The sequence below is a fragment of the Ovis aries genome, chromosome 2, assembly GCF_016772045.2.
Source record: "Ovis aries strain OAR_USU_Benz2616 breed Rambouillet chromosome 2, ARS-UI_Ramb_v3.0, whole genome shotgun sequence".
NCBI lineage: Eukaryota > Metazoa > Chordata > Mammalia > Artiodactyla > Bovidae > Ovis > Ovis aries.
Window position 1 is genome coordinate 83,330,032 of NC_056055.1, and position 6,000 is coordinate 83,336,031.

The window sequence follows — 6,000 nt, forward strand, 5'->3', positions numbered from 1 at the left end:
TCTATAACTATAAAAAGTTAATTATTTTTAACATCGTTATGTGTGAAAGACTGCAATTGATGATTTACAGGGCAAACCAAAAAAAAAACCCCCCCCCACAGTGTCAAAATAAAATGGTTAGCATATTATACAAATATATAAAATTTAAACCTTATAATTGCAGCTTTAAATGAATCTCAAAAACATAAATATATAACTGTATATATTTATACAGCTATTTAACTTCTAATTTTATCAACTCTGAGAAACTAGTCAAGTAATTCTACCTAAAATATCCGGATACAGATGTCATTAATAATTAGCCAAATAGGTCATGTAATTTTTAAAATATCACAGAGGTATTCAGTTTATTTTAACAGAGTAGGAAATTAATCTTAAACGTTTAAGAGAGTCACATTCAAATTATGACAGAGCCTTTTATTAGCTCTTTAAGCTTCAGTTTCTTTTCAAGCTTCAGTATAACCATCTCTAATATGGTGATTAAAATATGAACACACAAGGTGACTGTCATACCTAAAGGAGAAATTGCCTGGCAAATAAGAAACACCTCCAACAATGGTAATTTTAAATGGGAGTTTATAAGGGGAAGGAAGGACTTAAAGATGAATTTTACATCCAGTCTTAAAAACTCCAAGATGAAACAATGTTTCTGGGTTGCCATCATTAAAGCAGTGATTTGAGGTGGCGCTAGAGGCAGGTTAGAGACGCAAGTTCAATCCCTGGGTCGGGAAGATCCCCTGGAGGAGGGCATGGCAACCCACTTTAGTATTCTTGCCTGGAAAATCCCATGGACAGAGGAGTCTGGCGGACTGCAGTCCACTGGGTCGCAAAGAGTCGGACACGACTAAAGTGACTTAGAGGCAAGCACAATTTAACTATACCCAGCTATCTACTTTTTCCAACACCAGAATCTGAGAACTACTTGTCAAGGGAGGTGAAACCTCAGACAGTATACAGCCTTTTCCCTCGCATCACACTATAAGCACGTAGGGAGGCTGTATTTCCACCAGGCAGGCATGCATGAGGTCTCTTCAAGCGAAAAACCAAAAACAGAGATTTGATCTAAAAATAGAGTGACTGAGCTAAATCATTTTCAGGTAAAAGTAGAAGGCCTGGTGAGTTAAGGAATGAAGCATGGGAGAAAATCAGGACCTGATTTCAAAACCTAAGGAAAAATACAGAATTATAGTTGGGAATTCTGGCCCATCTGCTAAGGTCTCCAGCAAGACCCCATGAAAATGTGGGGGAACAAAGTGTCCAACCTGTACCACTGATGGTTTCAAGAATCCACTTCCTAGAACAAGTCTTTAAGTCTCTATATTCTGGGCAGAACTGAACATAAGCTGAGGCTCTTCTGTGTATATACTTCATAGATGAAATTTAAAAAAAAGTAAATTAATACCATTATTAAAAGTATTGCAATACAGCAACTTCTAACAAAAAACAAACCTCCTAACAAAAAAAAATAACTCAAAAGGTGTGGGATGATATGAATTAAAGCCCACCTAATATTGTTTCAGTCAGTACAAACGGCCTATGTGGGACTCTTCACTTAGGAAAAGGGACAGGGCAGCCAGGAAATAAGTGGTATTAAATGCAGGGTAGGGATAGAAGCTCCCTACCTTTGAACACAGGTAACTTCTGCTCAAAAAACCGCACAAGGAGAAAACCTTCAGCTACAGGAAAAGCCAGAAATAAGGCTCTGGCATTTCCTGGATGTGAATTAGGCATGTTCTTCCAGGAGGAAAGGCAAGTCAGCTACTTATCCCTATCGAGTATCCACTGCACCAAGAACAGACTGGGGGGAAAAAAAAAAAAGCTAAATTAGATTTCCTTCACACCAGGCTTTACCAAAGCAGACATGATTTAAAAACAATAATACTGAAAGAAAAAAAAAATCTCTCCTTGCTTGCTGAAGCTGAAAATACTACAACAGTAAAAAAAAAAAAAAAAAAAAAAGTTATTTATTCCATAATTACTGATAAAAGGCTTAAAATCAGAAGTCAGGTTGAAACCACAGTGGAGCATGTGAAGTTAAAATTAAAATTAAATGAGTCAGTGAGTAGTAAAATACTAATTTTTACCTAACCTGCCCTTTTGTGGAAGTGGTAGCAACAGAGAGAGAGCAGAAACTTATTCAGTTCTTAAATAGGCAAAGTTAACCCACTTGGGTGAAAAAGCACCAGGAAACAGGGGTCTAAAAGGTAGAAGACAAACTTTACAAATATCACATTTTTTCGCCAGAGTACGTCAAAAAAGGGAAATAAGCTAATAAACTACCAACTACGTTGGGACAGGTAGCTACCAATGCAAGTAGTGCTATTTTGTATCTATTAAGATATGCTTTTCAAACTAGGCTAACTCAATTTCAGTTCAGTTCAGTCACTCAGTCGTGTCCAACCCCTTGCGACCCCATGAATTGCAGCATACCAGGCCTCCATGTCCATCACCAACTCCAAGAGTTCACTCAGACTCAACGTTCATCGAGTCCGTGATGCCATCCAGCCATCTCATCCTCTGTCGTCCCCTTCTCCTCCTGCCCCCAATCCTTCCCAGCATCAGAGTCTTTTCCAATGAGTCAACTCTTTGCATGAGGTGGCCAAAGTTTCAGCTTTAGCATCATTCCTTCCAAAGAAATCCCAGGGCTGATCTCCTTCAAAGGAGTAAGTGTCTTTTAATTTCATGGCTGCAGACACCATCTGCAGTGATTTTTGGAGCCCCATAAGATAAAGTCTGCCTCTGTTTCCACTGTTTCTCCGTCTATTTGCCATGAAGTGATGGGACCAGATGCCATGATCTTAGTTTTCTGAATGTTGAACTTTATGCCAACTTTTTCACTCTCCTCTTTCACTTTCATCAAGAGCCTCTTTAGTTCTTCTTCACTTCTGGTTCCAAATAGGAAAAGGAGTACATCAAGGCTGTATATTGTCACCCTGCTTATTTAACTTACATGCAGAGTACATCATGAGAAACGCTGGGCTGGAAGAAGCACAAGCTGGAATCAAGATTAACGGGAGAAATATCAATAACCTCAGATATGCAGATGACACCACCCTTATGGCAGAAAGTGAAGAACTAAAGAGCCTCTTAATGAAAGTGAAAGAAGAAAGTGAAAAAGTTGGCTTAAAACTCAACATTCAGAAAACTCTACTTACCAAAAAAAATTTACCAAAAACTCTTAACCAAAAACAATCAATATTCTAATAATAAGAAAGACGTGTTTTTCCATTGCTTCTTGTCATTCACCTCTATTTTTTAACATTTTTGACTTTAATAAGATGTATTAATGCACTGATTTTTCTCGATGATAAAGTGCCATTGTTTTCAGTGTGTTTGAGAAACTGAAACTGAGTCCTAATGTTCCACTACAGTCAAATAAAATGCCTTCATTCCTAATACAAAAGTAAAACTGAGCTTAGGGGACAACTGGCTGGTAATACAAATAGCTCTTCCTTTGCCTTCCCTGTTGTGTCTGGTAGAACTGATAACATCACTATGTAGTCTTCTACACTGAGAAAGATTTTATTGACTCACATTCAATTACAATTCCTGAAAAAAAAGCTCCATGGAGACATTACTAGACTTCTCAATTCATTTCTTCACTAATACATGACATTATTTTACCCATGTGCTTTTCCACAGGCTCTGAATCCATCTCTATGAATTAGAGAAATCAGGCAGTGAGTAAAAAGAAGTACAAAATTTTATGATTCACTGATTACTTCTTAAGAACCTACCTGTTAAGCTGATGGTTCCATGTTTGCATTTTTAAATGCTTAAATTTCTTTCATTAAGCAAAACACCCCAGAGGTAGGCAATGTGACACAGCTATCAATTCACTTAAAATACACTCTAGTTCATTTATTTCAACTATGGCTTCAAAAGTATGTTAAATTAAACAGAAATCACAACAGTTTAAAAGGACTTAATATAATCCTATTGTTTGATCTCCAAATGAGGAATTCTGGAATAGTACTACACCAAATATTATGCTGGAGAAGGCAATGGCACCCCACCTCAGTACTCTTGCCTGGAAAATCCCATGGACGGAGGAGCCTGGTAGGCTGTAGTCCATGGGGGTCGCAAAGAGTCAGACACTGAGGAACTTCACTTTCACTTTTCACTTTCATGCATTGGAGAAGGAAATGGCAACCCACTCCAGTGTTCCTTGCCTGGAGAATCCCAGGGACAGGGGAGCCTGGTGGGCTGCCTTCTATGGGGTCGCAGAGAGTCAGACACGACTGAAGCAACTTAGCAGCAGCAGCAAATATTATGCTAAAAGTATGGATTTATACATTTTTGGTTCTATTTTGATATAATTTTACTAATACTTCTTCAGGTATCTTTAACATGTTAATGGGTCTTAAATTATTTACAAACTTAGCATATTCCAAATAAGCATGGGACAGCTAAAATAAGGCTTAAAGAGTTTGGCCCAACTTCCTGGTTGCTCAGATGTTAAGGAGTCTGCCTGTAACGAGGGAGACCCAGGTTCAATCCCTGCATAGGGAAGATTCTCTGGAGAAGGAAATGGCAACCCACTCCAGTATTCTCGCCTGGAAAATCCAATGGATGGAGTAGCCTGGCAGGCTACAGTCCATGGGGGTCGCAAAGAGTTGGACACGACTGAGTGACTTCACTTCACTTCACCTGGTTGTACAGATGAAAAATGTCATTGGTCACTGACCTACCCATGAAACCACAGCTAGATAGTGACCGAGTTTTTCTTTCCACAACACCAAATTATTTGGTTCTTTCTTTCTAACTGATTTCTCATCTTATCTTTTCAAAAATAGTTTTTGCCATGACAACACAGCACACCTAAGGCAAAATAAAGCAACTCTCTGGATTTCATTCTTAAAAAACAATCTGAGGAGTTGGAAGGATTTAACAAGACATTACATCAACAGCCTTTAGTCAAGGAATGGCATGTACTGAACAGACATCAAATGAAAATTATTATTACTTTTTACTTCAAGGAAGGTAGTGAATATTTAAAGTACGCATATTAGCATAACAGATCTTGGATCCATTTGACAAATACTTTTAATCTGCGTGCTTAATTATACTTACTGGTCTTTATTTTATACTGTAACTTTACACTATGATTTATGACCCGCCCACAACGACCTTGACTTTTTTTCCTCTTGTACTTTTATAGATGGCTATACTGAAATATTTTCAAATAATAACCAGTCAGGTTCCCTTCGCCCTAGAGGTACAGACATCCTCCACTGACTCACAAAGGATCTTAATACATGACCCAAATACAGCTTGAAAAAGACCACAGCATTAAATGGTTAAAATTCAGTGGCCTACTATAGTGAATGGTAACAAGTGCAAACTGCTGCCATCCATAAGCCATTTTCTCAAAACCACTCTTGGATCTGGGGGAGGGAGGCAGAAGGTCAGCAAAGGAGCAAGTTGTTTCTCCTCTCGCAAATCCTCTGAAGCCTCACCCCAGCGATCTGGGAATGAATGAAAAGCTGCGATGGCAGGAACAAATCCCAGATCTCTAGCAGGTCTCCGGGCGTGGGTACAGAGAAGGGAAACTAGAGTTCATACGTGAGAAGCTCAGGGCACAGATTTTTTACACCACACAAACAAAAAACTACCCCAAACCATATAGACTGGAACAGGAAACCACCAAACTACCAGTAATGGGAGGGGCAGCTGGCGGGTGGCTGCACCGCCCTGGCTGAAGATGCTGGGAGAAAGGCCAGACCCCAGGGGGGCAGGGCACGGAGAAGACCCGGGGCTCTGAGCGGGGGTGAGGGCAGGTGCGGGCAGGGGAGAGCGTGCGGGGCAGGGCGCGGGGCTGGGGCGGGCGCCGAGCTGCCGTGGCGTTCCGCGCCTGCACACACTCACCGGCGCCGGGGGCTCGCTCTCCCCGCTACTGCTCTCGCGGCTGCAGGCAGCTCTTCCCCCTTCACCTCCGCCTCCTCCTCCTCTAGTCCCGCCGCCGCCGCCCAGCCGGGCCTGCGCTCCCCTTCCGCTTCC

At 40.7% G+C, this 6,000-nt stretch overlaps 1 protein-coding gene across 9 annotated transcripts in view; it reads right to left on the reverse strand.

Annotated features, from left to right (window-relative positions):
* ZDHHC21 (zinc finger DHHC-type palmitoyltransferase 21) overlaps positions 1-6,000 on the reverse strand; it is a 72,131-nt gene extending 66,131 nt beyond the window's left edge. For 5 of the 9 annotated variants that reach the window (XM_060409509.1, XM_042243455.2, XM_012125926.5 and 2 more), the window contains exon 1: positions 5,869-6,000. The gene's annotated coding sequence lies outside the window, so the exon portion shown is untranslated. Of the gene's footprint in view, positions 1-1,622; positions 1,799-2,430; positions 3,066-5,868 lie in introns of those variants that run through there. The other 4 variants (XM_004004383.6, XM_060409506.1, XM_060409508.1 and 1 more) reach the window with 2 other exon arrangements.